This window comes from Anas acuta, chromosome 14 (genome assembly GCF_963932015.1).
Source record: "Anas acuta chromosome 14, bAnaAcu1.1, whole genome shotgun sequence".
Lineage (NCBI taxonomy): Eukaryota > Metazoa > Chordata > Aves > Anseriformes > Anatidae > Anas > Anas acuta.
The window spans coordinates 1,972,001-1,989,672 of record NC_088992.1 but is presented as its reverse complement, the minus strand read 5'-3'; positions in this window follow the sequence as shown (position 1 = coordinate 1,989,672).

Here is a 17,672-nt window from a genome sequence, read left to right as displayed (position 1 = left end):
GCCCGGGGAGGAATCCGGCGGCTCGTGTTCCTGTTTAACGTAATTATGGTACGGCTGGGGCTGGTCTGGCAGCGCTCTGAACCGTGCCCAGCCGCACGTTTACAAGGTCATTTAAACTTCTACAAACATAGAAATAACCGGCAATTGCCTGACTGGCTTATTGAAAACTAAGCGCACCCGCTCAGATTTAGTGTCTGATACAGGGAAGGGAAAGACACGTTTTCTATCCTCCTTATGTCATTTGAAATGACACCGTCATATTTTAATTGCATTTTCTAAGTTGTTCCCCAAAAGAACTAGGAGATGTAGAGATGCAAATTTTTGCCCTCACTGAGCATTGGTGAGGTCTGTGGGCAGCTGTTTGGGGTGGTGCTCCCAATGTCCTGCTCTGAGGCCAGCAGCTCTGCCAAAGCACCGGGCAGCTGCAGCCCCCATCATTTACATGCACGGGAGGCATCATCCAGGGTGAAACATTTTCTAAATCATATCCACGTTTTATGCTTTTTTATCAAAGTCTGGCCCCCTCCCCCTGAAATGAGTAAGCTCTTTTGTGAACTTGGCTAGCAGGAAGGATGAATCACCCAGCGCTGCCTGTAGGAACCGAGGGAAAAATCCTGCAAACTGTCTGGGCACGAGGGGAGATGCTGAGAGCAGTGCTCAGCATCAGCCCAGCTGGGGCAGGACACCCTCCTCCTGCCCGTCCCTGCACCCTGGGCTGTGAGAGGTGGGGAGGTACCTGGGCACACAGCTGCAGAGCATCTGACCTTTATGTTCACCGCACAGCAGCAAATGTCACCCCTAACAGATGAAAGGAGCAAAAGCCTCGAAGCAGCACAGCTGGACCACCCCAAAAAGCAACCTGTGAGAGATTTACCCTTGCAACAAGTTTAACTTCAAGGCTTGTGGAGGAGAAGCACATTTCGACACCAAATAAAGCCCGGGAGAGAGCATGGAAGAGAAGGCAGATTGTCCTGGGCTGTGCAGACCTTCCTCCCTGCATGCCCGGGATTTTAACACAGATTTCGTACGAGGCCGTGCGGCCAATGTAAAACAGGCTCTGTGAGTCATCCTTTCGCAGACTCCAGCATAAATCAAATCCAGAAATAGGACAGGCCAGTCGGTCACATTATTCCTTTTAGGTTTAGGGAAAGATGTAGTTAAGAAATGTGGGTAAAAGACATTAAAAGACCATAAAAAAAAAAAAAAAAATTCAACCTGCATTTTATTGAGGCTACTAATTAGTGGATGACAAGCCAGGCCTTCAAAAAAACACACGTTGAATCAGGCTACAGTCAGACCAGCATGAAACTTGCTCTCCAGACAGAGGATAGTTGGCAGTCACCATGCGTTACGTGGTTGTTATCTCTGGTGCTTAACTCCTGTCTGCCTGGGGTTTGTACGTGGGACTGAGACAAGTTCCTCCAGAAGGGATTTCTTGAAGGAGGGAAGGGTCCCTCCGGCTCTGTACCGCAGGGAGCAGCTCCCAGGCAAGGTGCTAGGTTGATTCTCCTCCCCAGGGACCAGCCAAGGGTCCTTCTGAGGTCCCTTTGCAGCAGCCTGACCCTGGCAGTGTCCGTCCTGACCCACCTCGGAGCAGCAACATCTGCACAGCAAAATGCAGCGGTGCCCTTCTTAACTTCGGGAGTCCCAGAAATCCTTTCTGGCACGTCACCGGATTTTAAAAATATTTGGCTGACTTGAACAGTAGATCTTTATTCCTTCCCAGGCAGCAGAAGCAGCACAGTGTGTGCACTGTGTGCTCCCAGTAAGTAAACAGCAAATGCCTGAGCACGGGCACTGGCGCAGGGGTATGCAGCGAGGCAGTGAATTCCTCTCCCTTCAGCTGCTGGAAGAGGACAGCACATCTTCTGCCCATATCCACGCCCCAGGTCCCTCTGTAAATTCACACCGTGCACTTGTTAGGGTTCTCTGAGAGCCCACACCTTGCTCTTTGCCTGTGGTGGGACACAGCCTGCTCGCTGCTCGGAGACCCAGGGGAGCCTCAGGGCTGAGTCCTCCCCATAATGACAGGTTGCACAGCAAGCGGTGTGTGTGGTAGCAGTGCCATTCAGCTTCTCATTTTCTAAGCACTTCTGAGTAAACCAAAGAGCTTAAATCAGGATGGGGTGTGGTCTTCCTTTATGTGATAAAATCCCCAACAAAAAGGGAAAAAAAAATAGGCAGGCAAAGGATTTTACTGCAACTGCAAGAAGTGTCATCCTGTATCTGTAAGGAAGAGATAAAATTAACATTGCAGCAGGTTCAAGGCTTCTTTATGGGAATTTTTATAATTCCTGGTATAATTATGGTGGTATAACCGTGCGCTTGTATTTCCCAGTCTGCTCTTTGTTATATGTGTCTTTACTTCAGCTCTATTTAGCAATTAGTGAACTGAGGCATTTTGGCTAATGAAGAATCAGAGTTTCCTGGTTCATGCAGAAAATGGATACGTTGGACAATGTGCGTTATCGCAACCAAAGAGGCTAAATAATGATGTCTGCTGTAAAAACTGAAAATGTCCCTTGGCTCTTTTGCTTCCTCTAGAGCTTAATGGAAAAGGAAAATACATTTTGTCTTATTCAATTTAAGAAACACATTAAAATATCATCAAAATAGTCTTCAATCACCTTTCTAGTCTGCTGAATCTGGTTTATATCGCCTCTGTGGATGTGACAGAGGAGAGATCACTGGGAAAATAATTTTGGCCTATGGACAAATCTTCAGCTTGTGCAAAGAGCAAAACCCCACCAGTTTCAGGACAATGGCTTTCCTTTAATCAGCAAAGTTTCAAGCCCTAAGAGACAAAGCTATTAAATTAGCTGTGGCTCACACCCTGATGTCGTGGCCTAACATGCTTTCCTGGTAATGATTTTGAGGAGCTAAACGTGAAGTGAATCACCCTGGGCAGAACTACCGTTTCTGCTGGGTTCTCTCAAAGGACGCAGCTTGTGGCAGAGCTCAGCAGCTGCGGTTTTACTCCTCAGCGCGAATCTCGCCAGGTGGACAGAGCCCAGCTCCGGGCAGGGCCCTGCGTGCAGGGATTTGCATTTCCCACGTCTCCTTTAGGGATCAGTTTTACTGCAGGAAATTAGAGGAAACTCTTGGGCAACGTTCCCTTGGAGCTCCTCGGCGTGGCGAAGCAGCTTTCCCTCCTACCTGTGGCAGTATTAGCGGCTTTTTTGTGGTGCCCAGCTCAGGGCAGCGCTGTGATTTCCCACACGAGCCCAGCGCTGTGCTGGCCCCACAACGCAGCCCCAGGAAAGATGCTCGCCAAGGGCTCTGGCTGCCTTCCCTCCTACAAAGCAAGGTGTTAGAGCTGTTCCCCCCAGGGCCCTGGCTTCTGGCCATGGGGGTACAACACCTCTCTTTTCATGGCACAGACCTAAACGTGGTTCCCCATGCTTTATGAGCTCCCCATGAGCTGTGCTGCATGGCACTGAAAGCTGGCTCTGTTCTTCACCCCCAGGGCCACAGGCAGCCAGCTTCGTGCTCTGCTGGGGACCCCTCAGCTCTCACCATAGCCGGGGTTACCAAAAACCCCCCAAAATCTCCACTGCTGCAGGACGCTGAGAGCCGCCCTGTTCCCACTCACCCTAATTTTTCCCCCGGACTTCTTGGGTGCTTTCTCCCCGATCCCCTGCAGCCCTCGGGCTCCCGAGGGGGTACAGAGGGGATGCTGCAGGCTGAGAGCCGCTGCTTTGAGCGGGGGGAGCAGGGAAAGGGCCCCCGAAGGGCAGCGGCAGCTGGACCGGGGATGCTCCGGCACCTCCCGGGCTGCGATCTCCGGAGCGGCCAGGAGGGAGCAGGAGAGGCGCGGGCACGGGAACGGGCACGGGGAGCCCAGGGCTGGGGCCAGCCCTCTGCTCCTGGATGTGCTTCCCAAAAAGTGCACGATCAACCGGACCCCCGCCCTACCCCACCTTTCACCCCCCCCCCCCCCGGAGCTGGGTGAGGGACTGGTGCCTCTCCCAGCCCTGCGTTTCCCTGCATCCGTTTCCATGCATCCGTTCCCACCTAAAAACTTCCCCCAAGCATTGAAATTATCAACGTTTTGCTTGCCAGAGGTGCTCAGAACAAACCCGTTTGCCCCTCTGGTGCTTGTGTTGGATCAGCGTGGCTGCGGTGGGCTGGTTATCATCGCTGCAAGGAAAAGTCTCCGCTAGCCAAGGAAGCAGAGCTGGGTAGTATCCAAACTCAAATATAAATTCACATTTTGCCAACATGCTGTGGCTCCACACGCGAGCAATATACTGCACTACGCATCAGATTTAATTTTTTACATGGTGTCAGCTTCTACTGTGCATAGTTTGGGTATGAACAAAGGAACTCTGGCACAAAATTCAGAAAGCAGGCTTAATGGTTCCAATGGCTCCGTTATGACCCAACTGGAAAACAATGGGGATTTCTATATTGAGGATGTGTGCTCTGCTTCTCTTAAAGCAAAAGAATGGAAGCCAATTTTTCAAAACCTGAGGATCGTGGCCTCATCCTTCGAAGAATTAACCATACCCAAACGCAGAGCAGCGAAGGGCTCAGCAGCTCGATAGTGAAACACAAAACTGGTGGGACCGATGTTCCCAGTTATCCTGCGATGGATAAGTCCAGGTTTCTCTCCTGGTCTTGGCAGAATCACTTCGTGTCAGTGTGATTCAGCTGGGAGGGAGCTGTGCTCGCTTTGCCTCCGCCAGGCTGCCCGTGCAGGAGCCCAGATGCTGGCTCTGCAAGACAGATGCTTTGTGTCAGCCTCTGAATCCCTGGCAAAGCAAAGCAAGGCCTGGGTCCGTGTGCTGCCACCGCTGCGTGTGCTAAATGGAGCCTTTGTCACCACGTCGGCACTGAGGCCAGCAGACAGAGGAGCAGGGAGGAACGAGCTCCCCAGCTGTCCTCTCACCCCAGTGACCCATGGAAAGTGTGTGACTTGAAACAGGCTGTTTCTAAATGAATCTACTTCACTTGGCACTGTCACTTTCTGGGTGGAAAATAGGGCGAGTGGCAAGCCCACATCTGCTGCTCCCCAGCTGTCTTCTCCAGGAGCTGCACCACAGCTCTACTGGCTGGAAAAGCTGTTGAGACACCGAGGCTATTTCCTTGCATCATCTTAGAGACGCTTCCCCAAGGAAGGCGAAGTGAAGTGACACCAAAGTTCACCCGGTTCCTGCCCTGCATCCCACCCGCTTGGACCACGAGCTGAGTGCCAGCTCCTCGCCCTGTGGCCGCAGCTGGCACCAGCCCTGCACAGCAGCTGCCTGGGGACATGGATGGAGCCAGAGGTCCCGGAGCCACCACGGAGCTGCCTGACCTTGCTTTTGGGTGGCTCTGGCTGCAGAGATGCAGAGGGAGAAGGAACCCTGCTCCCCGCAGCCTTCTGCCCGGTGCATGCACGCAGGCGCAACCTGCAGCAGGCAGGGGCAGGGGAGCTGGGCTGAAACCCTCCCTGAAAGAGAGAAAGGCAAAGAGAAATGTAACACCTCCCTGGAATGAGCAGAGAGGCCATCCACGTGTTAAAAACACAGCAGGAACGCAGCCAGCCCTGCGCAGACACCCCTGTCAGCTGGCCCAGTTCCTCCCGCAGCACAGCGTCTTTAACACGCCCTCCCCAAAAGACTTTTAAAAGCATTTCTGAAGCGGCTGTGGAAGGTGGCCAGGAGCTGTGATGCTCGCTGGTGTGGCAGCCCCGGGGGAGTCCCGGTGGCCCAGCCATGGCCCTGAGGATGAGGATGAGTCAGGAGGCCGGGCCTTGCTCTGTGCCACCACCATGGGACTCCCTCACAAAGCCCAGGGCTCCGTGGTGTCACCGCCCCACCCTGCCTCGTGAAAATCCTTCCTCGGCGTTAGCTCCAGCTCTCTGTTCCTCCCCCTCCATCGATGTGATGTTTGGCTGTGCGGCTGGGTGATGCCTCACAGATGTGCGCGTCCTGCGCCAGCACAGGACCAAATCCCCCGCGGCTGTGAAGAAGCAGCAGTGTCTGGGGGTTCAGCAGTGTCTGGGGGTTCGGCAGTGTCTGGGGGTTCAGCAGTGTCTGGGGGTTCGGCAGTGTCTGGGGGTTCAGCAGTGTCTGGGGGTTCAGCACAGGGCCTGACGGGAGCCCCCTTCTCACCAGGTATTTTCTGAGCCCTGATTCCTGCAACTGGACCAGCGACCAGATCGGAGCATCAGCGCCTTGTGCTCACCTGCCCTTTGTTTGTGCAGGTGGAAAAGTCCCAGCAGAGAAATGCTGGGAGCTGGCTCCGTGCCGTGAAAATAACATGAAGCCAAAGTCCTTAGTTTGGTTCTAATTACACCTCTCCAGCTACACATCGCACGGGGTGCATCCCAGCAGATGCCGCTGGGAAGAACCAGCAGGGCCATGCTGCCTGCGGGACACATCGGGGGCAGTTTGTCCATCCTGCAACCCCGTGGGCTGGCGCTGGGAGAGCTGCAGATGTGCTCGCTAACCACAGAGGTGCTCGGCTCCTCTTGGAGTCTCACTGACGGATAAAAGCAGCCTAAGGGTAAGACTGAAAGAGTGAAAGCCGCTACATCCAACATCTGGCTGCAGGCTAGAGAAGGGCTCGTGCAGTTGCTTGTTAACAGCAGATATTTATGTGGGCTGAAGGTGAATAGAGCCTTTCATTGCTCGATGAAGTCACAAGAAGGGAGGAAGGAGGGAATACATTGTCCCATTTACAAGAAAAATCACATACAATGCAAGATTTTATTATGAGATGGTCGTAAGAGGGACAATTTATAGTTAAAGGTCAGAAGACGTGGAAGACGAGCCCTCAGAGCAGCCCGTGGCCGTTCGTGTCTCATCCTTTTGCTATGTCACTGTTCAAGGCTGGGGCTCTCGGCATCCTACGCAACACGCAGCCTTCCGCCGTTTGATGTGCCGTATTTCTGCTCTGAGCTCCCGTTCCCACGGCAACCAAACTCAACACCATTATTGGTATTTTCCATACGATCATGCAATTTCCCCTCTTCCCCGGGAACGGAGCCACGTGGCCACCGAGGGGCTCCAAGCACGCGGGCAGGCAGCGCTGCGGGGAGCGCTGGAGCAATCGGAGCAGCAAATTAGCGGCTCAGCCTCGGGGAAACCTGACGTGGTGGTGGGAATGGCCTGACTCCGAGCTGAGGCAGCCAGGCAGAGCCTGTGATGCTCCTCGAATTGGTACCTCGTGGCCCAGCCTGCCCACCAGGCATCGGAGCAGCTCGGCGGTGAGCACCGAAATCAGTGGAAATTTGGATACAGAGGAAATTAGGATACAGAACTTCGGCTACAAGCCACAGAAACCATGAGATCTTGCACAGCGTGCTAAATAAGTGAAATTTTTCAGGGAAAGGCTGCCAAAGGTCATTTATTTCATGAAGTAAATGCTGCCCCAGTGGGAGCAGCCCCAGCCCCAGCGGGGCTCCTCTGCCCGCCCCCAAGAAGCTCACCCCTGCTGTGCGTCCTGGATGGCTCAGGGTGCCCTACCTGCTTTGTTCATGTCCCCACCGAGCTGGACCTTGCTTACTTCAGCCATTTCTCCATTTCAACAGCATCTAATCCTTTCCTCTAACAAGCTCGCAGCCTCTCCTGGCTTTGCACCCGCTGCAGCTCTGACAAGGAGGCTGGCTGCCCTCTGCAGAGGCCAGGGCAGTGCCTGCTGCGTTGCCCTTTGATAAGGGCTGCAGGAGCTTCCAGTTCCTTGCTGCCGCTGGGGACGGGCTGTCCTCGGTGACCTCCACGCAGACGCCGACAGCCCAGGGCCGGATAAATCACCCCCAGCGTGCCCGTGCTCCTTAGTCCTTAAAGCCCATCCGAAGGCAGCTGGCTGGCACGGTGCTAAATCCCAAATCAGCCCTGTGAGAAGGCAGCGAGTGGCCGCGTTTAAGCTCTGCTAACACCTCTTTCCATCCAGCACACTTTTTTTCCTGAGGGTTGCGCACTGGATGAGTCACTTTTCCTTTACACCTCCCTCCTCCGAATGCATGCACGGCCATCTGCTGTCCACAGCCGGGGTAATTCAAAGGGCAAAGGGAGGAATTGTGGAGAGGCTGTAGGAGAACCCTCCCCCAGAAAAAATCCCCTCATCGTCAGGAAATAAAACCCACACAAAATCCATCACATTCCTTGCTTGCGTAATTAAGACATTACTGTAAAAATCACCCCAGGTTGCCTTTCTTTTCCTTTTTTCACCTCCTTTCCAAAAACCTGTGGGATAGGAATCCCTGTTTTCCATAGTCTCCTGACACGGTGCCAAACTCCAGAGAGCAGCTGAGGCCGTATTTTGTCAAATAAACCAAAAGCCAGCATACTTGGCAATAAATGCGCACAAGATGTTATGGTCATTTTAATACAATGACTGGTTTCATTCCAGGCCAATCCGTTTTCATTGGGTTTAAAGCATTCGTGGCAATGCTCTGGCAGGGCAATTAGTTTCATTCACAACCAAGTTCCCAATGTGGCCCCTGCTAACACCATTATCATGCTAAATTATCAGAGGAGCTTCTGGCCCCTCCTCACATCTGCTCAGAGCAGAGGTCCACCTCGAGACCAGAAATACAGCTCCTGGGCTCCAAATTTTGCAGTGTTCCGCACAGAGGGGGAGCAATTCTGCCTTTGTAATTCCTCCCGACTTTATTAATGAGAAGCATTTGGAAAATTAGGCGGGAAGAAACAGGGCAGAGGGCTGTGACCTGCCCCAGCTCAGCTCCCTGCTCTCAGCACCCAAGCAAAACGGAAACGCTTGGGAACCCAGTGCTGGCTTTTGCCAGTAAAAATCCCCATTTAGACACCACCGCTGATTTCCCAAAATACACGATTAGCAATGAGGCAATCAGCACGTGGGGCCAGGAACTCAGCTGATAGGAGCTGGCAAAGCTCTGCGGACACCAGCACCAGCAGCCACACGGGTCCAACCCCAGCGGCAGCTTCGGGATGTGGTGAAGGGCAGTGGGAAATTGCTCTGTGCTCCGGTGCTGCTGCCTCCAGCCTCTTGGAGATGCTCTCAGCTCCCAGCTGCAGCCCCGTGAAGGCCGTGCCCTGACAGGAATTTGGGTTTTCTGGCTCAGATGCTGGAATTTCACGCTGGGGCACAGCAATGTGGGCTCCCGAGCCCGGACAGCTGGAAGGGAAGGAGAGGGCAGCAGGTGAAATTGAAGCGTGTTTAGCCAGGATGAGCAGAGCCCAATAACAATGAAGTGATGTAAACCCAAAGCGTATCTTCGGCAATTAATTAACTTGATTCGATGTAAACAGCCCCGCCGGTAACTTCAGCCTGCGCTCTGCTGGAAAAGCAGACACTGACTCACCGAAAGCTGCAGGCCAAGGGTTGTAATGGCCTTGTTGGCTGTGGTCACACAGAAAAAGGGTAAGAAATAGCAGGTTGGGCTCAAGGAGTAAAAAAAAGAACAAATCTTTATGAACATCAGAGCCTATTTAAAAATAAAATGAAAATAGACTGTAATTTCTTTAGAAACTTCTGTGAAACACAGTGCCTCTGTGGAGCGTCCAAGTGAGCCAATAATGCAGAATGCCAGGCTTTATTCTGGGGGCAGGCTCCGAAACAAAGGGGCTGTTTCAAGGGAGGTTTTTATGCCCTAAGCAGAAGCAACAGCCCGAGACGCTGCCCCTGCCCAGGGATCTCCAGGTGTTCTCTGGAGGAAGCCAGAGACTTTTCCCTGGATCGTGGTGGGGTCGGAGGCACCGGGGCTGTGCTGGTGGCTTTATGTGTGCACCCTGCTGGTGCTCAGCACTGGGCAGGCGGTGTTCCTTAGGTGCCCCTAATCCAAAGACCTCAGCTCTGCTTGCTAGCAAGCTGATTTATAAATTAGCTGGTTTATAAACTGATCGCAGAGAGAGCATCCAGAATAGTCTTGCATTCATAAGAGATTACCCACGGCGCTAATTGCAGATCTGCGTTGGATTTCAGCAGCTTCGTGTTCTGCTCTGCTGGGCACTGTGTAAGGAGGAGCTGACACATCCAAGCAGAAGATCCATTCACTCTATTCACTCTAATGAAACATTTAGCTGAAATAATTAGAAACCCAGGTTCTGCAGGGCATTACTGCTGCCCTGAACTCAATCCCAATTGTGTATTCAGTAATCCAGCTCAAATTAAACAAGATCAGCTGAGTTCATCTAAAGAATCCCAGATACACTAAGAGTGGTGGGAACATATTTTCTTAATGGGATCAAATTATTTGCTCTGGTAACACAGTTATTAATACCTTTATTACACCAAAGGTGGAAATCTTCCTACATGCACCGGTCACAGCAAAGCTCTCTGCGAACACCTGGTCCTAGAGCACAAAAGCAGAAAACCTGAAGCTATATTTTTTTCCTTGGCAAAATCACAGTGAGTGGAATATATGATTTCCTCCACATTGAGAAGACAACAGGTTTCCTCCAGGTTATCCTGGAGTGAACTCAATTGAGGGCCCCAGCCCAGCCACAGCAAGTCAAAGACATCTTTCCACTAACTTTGGTGGGAACCGAAGATCTGTGAAGGGAACGTTGGCACATCTTTAACAGCACAGAAATTTGGTACTGAGTCCTTCGGGGAGTAATTACTTCATTAAATGCAAAAGAAATATAGGACTGTGTGTGAGTTATCGCCCGTGAAGGGAAGCAGGTGCTCCTAACGTGACTTCCAGACACCAGAGGAGATGAAGCCCTGGCACAGCACACGAGCAGCCCCACGGATGAGCCCTCAGATGGATGATGATGCAGAAACAGCAGTGACCACCACAAAAACATCTCCTTACACTGAGGGGCTACAGCCACAGCATCCAACTCACATCCACTGTGTGATTTCGCTCATTTACAACCATGTTTTATGACCAAGGTGTGCTTTGGTATGGAGGGGACGGAGCATCTTTCCCAACAAGCACACACCTTTCACTGACTCCATAGGGGTAACGTGTTTACTGCTCCAGCCATGCTTCAGGATGGAGCAGTGAGTGTCTCCGGATGAAAAATGCCCATGAAACTAGGACTAGGCCATTGTGTGGCACAACAGTGTCACACTACAGTGCTGCTGGGCGCTGTGCCCTGTGCTGAAGTCGCAGTGTGCACAAATGCACCCAGCATCAGCCGTGGCGAGGGAGCTGGGCTGGGTGCCTGGCCAGGGCCAGGGGACAGGGCTGGCAGCAGGGCTGGCTTCCTCAGCTATATCTGCTCCGCGGTGGTCTCGTAGGGGAGTTTACTTACAGGCAATGAAAAACAAATGGGGTGGTTTTATATGTCACATAATGCCTTGCTGTGGAAAGCAAACAAAGGCAAGAACTGCATTTCGCTTCGAAACATCCCTGTTTCATTAGGAACCAACTACATTTTGTCTTCAGTGACTATGAAGCAAATACCTGGGAAACATCACGAGCAATCCATTCCCTGTCCTGGCCTGATCCAAAAAGCCGTGCTGACAGAAAGGCTGACACGGCCTGAGCCTGAGCCAATATGTGGTGTGTTTAGGGCCCCTTGGTGCACGCAGCAGGGGTACATCACCCTTGGGCTCTCACCTCCCTGCCCACACCACTCCCCAGTAGCCCCAGTACAAGTGTACAGCAGTGCCCTGGGTTCAGGTTCTGCACCGGTGCCACCAAATCTGGGGCACCACATGACATTTTCTACACCCCAACACTAATTTGGGGCATCTGGGCATGACCTGTCGCCCACAGCTCACGTCTGCCCTCACCCACCACTTCGGGATGGTTGATATCTACATCCAGAGCTGCAAAAGTGCCACATGGGATGGATTTGGGATGCCTGAGGGCTGAGCACCTGAGGCACGGGTCAGGGCTGTGCTCCCCCAGGGGGTGCCGCAGCTGGAGGCTGTCACCTTGCTGGTGACAAACAGCGCAGGAACTGGGAGGAAGCGGCTGGGAAGGGCGATGGAACAGAACCAGATTTCTTTATAAACTAACAAGCCACAGATGAACGTTCAAAGGAAATTACTCGAGTTTCTCACATAGGGAGATCTAGGTGACGGTGATTTGTCTGCCTACGAGAGGAAAAAACAGGAGATGTAAAAAAAAAAGACTCCTTTAAGCCCTTTATAACGGAGTTACGCAACACACAGCCATACACAATTACAGCGTTTCTTTACCACTTAAAACAACCACTCCAGCTCTGTCAAGCCCTCTCTTTTTTTTTTTTTTTTCTGCAAATATCAGCACTGTAACCAAAGTTATGAGTTTTCTCAGCATAAGAACATGAAAATATATGAGGCAAAGTGTTAGCTGGCATAAAGCAGGGGAGATTATGAGACTTGGACACCGCACGGACTGACACCAGCCAAGGATCCAGCCTTGCTTATTAGCCGCCCACTAGGAGAATTATATAAAAAAGGCTTTTAAAAAAAATCAAACAATAAACTTGCCACCTGGGTGTAATTTGTGGCTTTCAGGATTTGTTTAGGTCATCACATATTTTGTCTCAAATGAAGCAGCCGTGAAGTAGCACAGCATTCTGTCTGACATGAAATAGCTCCATAAATGGAGATAAATTAGCAGGAGTTCAGCTCAATCCCACGTCGGGGTTTGCGGTTTGTTTGGGCTTCTGCATCCTGCCTGCCCCGCGCCTCGGGTGCGAGTCAGCAGCAGAAAGCCTCTCCCTGCCCCGCCAGGCTGGTGCTCGGACCCAACGGAGCACGTAATTCTGTCTCTTTTTAGCTTTTTTACAGTGGATGACCCAATCTGGTGAGCTAACAGGAACCTTACATCATTCGAGAGCAGAAAGCCCTGTCCGCGTCTAAAAATACCTCAACTAGTTGTCCAAAAAGAGAGACAAAGTATGCTTCCCTAAGCATGCTGTAAATATTCCGCTGGACACTGGCCGTGGCGGCCTCTTACTCACGGATCCTGTCTTCACCATCACAGAAACGGAGACAAGCCCTAATGAGCCGCCTCACTCACCCAGTGAAGGATATTTTCCTGACAGCATTGTCCACATTTTATTATTTTTTTTTTTTTGCCAAGTTCAGCCAAGGGGCTCGCACCGTTTCCTTCGTCAGCCCCCTTCCAGGATCAGAAACACGTGGGGATTTTTTCCCCTGGTCTTTGTGGCCGTCAGCTGGGTCCCACCCCTGCCCCGCAGCAGGGACATGGCACACACAGTGGGGTCTCGGTGTGAAGGTGGGATGAAGGCCACGTGCTGGCTGAGGACAGGCTGCCAGCAAACATTTCCAAGTGAGTCACCGCCGCCGATGCTTGTGGCTGCGAGATGCGGAGCAGGCCCTGCTGCTGGACTCCGCATCAGCTCCACCCCAGCCTTGGGTAATGAACCATTGAGAAGCTCCTGGGGCACTTCAGGAGCACTGCCCATCGCTCCTTCTGCTCTTCATATCTGATCTGGTTGGGAAATGGGAGCCAACCAGCAAGCTGGCTCTGCCTGAAGCCAGACCCAGGCTCTGGTGGTCTCCAGAGGCCCAGCCCAGCCTCACACGTGCTGTGGTTGTTCAAGCTATTTCCTTGGTGTGTGTTAGCCAGCAGAAGCTCACGAGTGTACTTCTGAAAGTGATCACGGACCAATACAAGAGCCACAGCCCATGATCCCACAGCCAGACACTGCAGAGCATCTGCAGTGGGGGAGTGGAGCCGGGGCAAGAGCAGCACCCATCCCGCAGCACTCCCAGTTCCTCACTTTGCTGCTTCTCCACCTTCAGCCCAAGAGCCACTGGAAACATCCCAAAGCCATCTACAAAACCTCTACCCGAACCCACCCAAACCCCCAGACCAACAACCTATACACACGTTTTTGCATATGATCAAAGCAACACGGGGAGAATCCAACCCCCAACGCAGCCTCTTTACTTTGTTATAAATCAAACCATCTCAGTAACACCATCCGAGAAGCCTGATGAAGCTCTTTTTGCTCCCAAAGTTTAGGCTGTCCTCTGTGTCCATGGGACATGAGCCTGTAAGGTGCGGAGAGATGGGTCGTGCTGACCTGGGGGGATGCTGGTGGTGGGGCTGGGCTGGGGGATATATGTGGGACCCCCCCAGACTGCCCCTACCATGAACCCAGCACTCCACTTTCTTTGCAAAGTATAGTTTAAAACACTCCTTCTATCCATATTTTTTTCAGCCTCTTAAAAGAACAATAGTACACCTATTTCAGAAATTCTCCAAAAGCACAACTCAGAAAAATACCTGGGGATCCATAAACCAAAAAGCTTCCTTGAACACATGTTTAAACTATTCATGGTTCTCCTGAGACCTTCTGAAACGGCACAATTGACTCCGCGTCCATGAAAACAGAAAAGCAAATATCGACCAGTGCCAAGTATTTGTATTCGCTCTCCCTCGGCTGCAGCCCTGATTGTTTTAAATGTAGTGCTGAGACTGAGATATTGAGTGGAACAGCGAGAGTTTCTTGGGGTGAACTAAAGAGCATGGAACAACCTGGGCCTGATGAGTCCTTCCCGAAAGCAGGAAGGCCGGGGTGATGCCACGGCTGCACGGGGACAGAGCTCTTAACTGAACCAACCATGGACCGACACCCGTGGTGCTGAGAAAAAAATTACAGGCTTCAGAGCAATATTAAGATTTAAAGCCGTCCAAAAAGCCCGCACCATATTAAATCTTCAAAGAGGTATGTCAGGATTAAAAGGTCCGAACAATTCATCCTTCCTTCCCGTTTTATGAGCCCCCAGAACTGCTAGGATTTGTTTGATCTTGTAACACCTCACCTTGCATTCCTAAACAGCCATAAAAATTCCATATTCTTTGGCAACCAAATGCAATTTTGTGTGATGTCTTTAAAAGATGAAACAGCTTCATTTTGGCGAAGCCATTGGCTTCTCCTGCTAACTGGTGCTTTGTCCGAACAGCCCTCGGAGCAAACAACGGGACAGCCGAGGGCTCGCAGTCCTGTGTGGGTTTCCCGACCCATCCATCTTTGGCTTAAACCCCAGGAGAGCAGATCAGAAGGCCGGGTAGGGCTCCAGCAGGAGCTGCCTGTTTGTTTTGCAACTGGTTGTTTAACCACTGGGTGCCACAGCCTTACTCATCTGTTAAAGGCATTGCTGGGGTGCCGGTGAGGACAAATTTGGAGGTAATGTTGGTAAAAGGCCCTAAAGTGCCTCAGAGAAGCAGATTGGGTTTATATTCCTAATACTAAATTAAAGTTTGGATATAGCTTAATTACCATAATGTAATTCTGTGCTTGAAGCAGACAAATACTTAAAACATTATTACATAATGCTGGCCCTCCTTCACTTGTGAGAGTGTTCATTGCTTCTTCAGAACGCGACATCTTTGCTCCACAGCCAGGTCCTTCCTAGGAAAGGCAGAGCAAGGCTGAGAAACATGAGGAGCTGCACGTGTTAAAAAAGAAACAGCATGATCTAACTCGTCCTTGAGTGGAATTGATGGTTATCCTAATGCCCACTAAACTCCCAGGATAAACTCCTCGAAACGACACCCCCCCTGTCGCTGCTGGGAGCTTTCCTACTGATGCCACTGGCTATCAATCTGAGACTTCAGTCCTGCTAGACACGGTTTTGTACAGTATCCTAATGGCCTTGCAGGTTCTTATATATCCTTTATTTTATTTAAACTCTGAGTTTAAATAAAGTCTACTCCCGATCATGCTACGCAGCCCTCTTAGCCTAAATGAGTTGCCCAGATGCAAGCGAAGGCAGAGCTTTGGCCTGGCAGCTGCAGTTCCTGAGTAAGACATCGCATGCTCTCCACTTCCTCGCGCTCTGCTAAATGGCAGGCCCATTTCTCTGAGTAATGACAAATCCTTCAGCATACTTTAAACATTTGTTTCAGGCTCGGCTTTTCCAAGTCTTAGTAACTGCATGCGTGGAATGAGGGGAAAGAGAAAATTAAGTTACCATTTGTGCAGAACGAGTTCCTTCGAGGGGCGTGCTCTGCCAGGGAACCTAAAGCAATGCTCTGAAGGGATCGTACGAGCGTCTTCAGTGCTAGGAGCCTGTAGCCTATTAGCTAGCTAATTATGTGACCAGAACCTAATGATACCAGAGGAAGGGAACAGACAAAGATGTGTCTGAACTTCTCTGAGCAGGCATGTCGAGGTATGTTGCCCTCTGACTGAGCCACCACATTGTCTCAGCACACACCATGCCCATCCTAACCCTGATTTCAGCCCCGGGTAACCATGCCCTACAACTAAACCTGTTAAAACTAATCTTGCTTGACTGAAACCTATTCATGCAACCAGCCAAGCAGGTACGGGAAGGGTGCTGAGGAACCGAAGGGGATAACCTCTTCGCCCACGCAGCTGCAGCTGGAGAGGATGGGCACCAACACCCTGACACTGCAAACAGGGGAAATGCACGGCCCAGACCCGAGGGAGCAGCTACGGCACCGTAGGCGGGCGGCTGTGGGGCCTGACAGATGAAAGGAGCAGTGATGGATAGTGTTGTAGCAACAGTCACTGCAAAAGCAGAAAAGGGAACAAAAGAAACAGGATGCGGCTGTTTAAGGAGGTTGATATGTTACATTCCAGCAGGCATTTATGAATTCGTGCTTATGTGCTCAAATACAAATATTGGCAATTCTATTTTTTCGCTCACTCAGCAAAGTCAGGGCCTGTATTCAGGGTTTCTGGACTTGTGCTGTTACACGTTTTGTAATCTGGGTGCACAAACACTGAGATAGGGTACATTAAGAGAAAAATACAATACAAAACAGTAATTCGAAAGACCAATCTCAAACGGTTATGGCAATCTTTCAGGTTCTATTTGCATATTATTTGATTGCTTTTGGTCTGATTTGGTGCCCAGGAGACTCACTCCCATGAATGGTGGGATTTGGACACCAAAAGCATCCTCACTTTGGCCTGCAGGCTCTGGTAGGGACAGGAAGGCTTAGTCCATTCATTTTTTTACAGTAATCAAAAAATGAGGATTGAGCCTGTCAAAGTCATTAGGAATTTTCCTCGGTACATCTTGAATTTTGGATCACACCAGCATTTCCTCAGCTGTTTCTCCTGTATCCCCTGCTAGATCAGCCCAGCCCATGGCTTCTGGCCATTATTCCTCACAGAGGTGATCGCTGCTGACAGGACCGTGCTGCGGATGTGCATGTGTGCACGCTGCTGGGGAGCTTCTTCATTTGCTGTCGGTGTTGCTGTTACTGAGTTTCTGCATTTAATCCTAATGGATGTTTTTCCTTCAGTCCAGCCTGAGCACCTCGTAGAGTTTCACCTCGAAGATCAAGCAAAATATTTTTCAAAAGATACTTTGGAAATCCTCCTCCAGCAACCCAATGAAGTGAGGAAACGGGGAGAGTTTGACTTGTTAAGCACGCCTCTCATACCCAGCATAAACCCCATCAAATATGCTCTGCTTTTGCAAAAATATGCTATGCCCCAGTCCCAGGGGATGTTTGCTCCAGTTCACACAAGGCAACAAAAAAGTGGTGCTGTGCCTGTGAGTGGTGCTCAGCTGAGGCCTGAGGATGCTTGTGCCTCTGTAGGTAACTTCTGTGAAAGCCCTACAAGCGATGAAGAGCCTGAGGGGAGGGGAAAAGCCTCTGTGATGGTACAGACAGGGACAGCACGTGTCCTGGTATCACACCCTCAGCAGCTGATGAACCGGGCTGCGTTAATCCTGGCAGGCTGCACGGGGACAAGCCATTGCATGGCTCATCGCCCCGTTTTTTAGCTTGTTTTTCCCCTCTGTCCCTGTCAGGAAAAGGCTGCGCAATATTCTGGAATGGGTTGGAAAGGTTCTGTGAA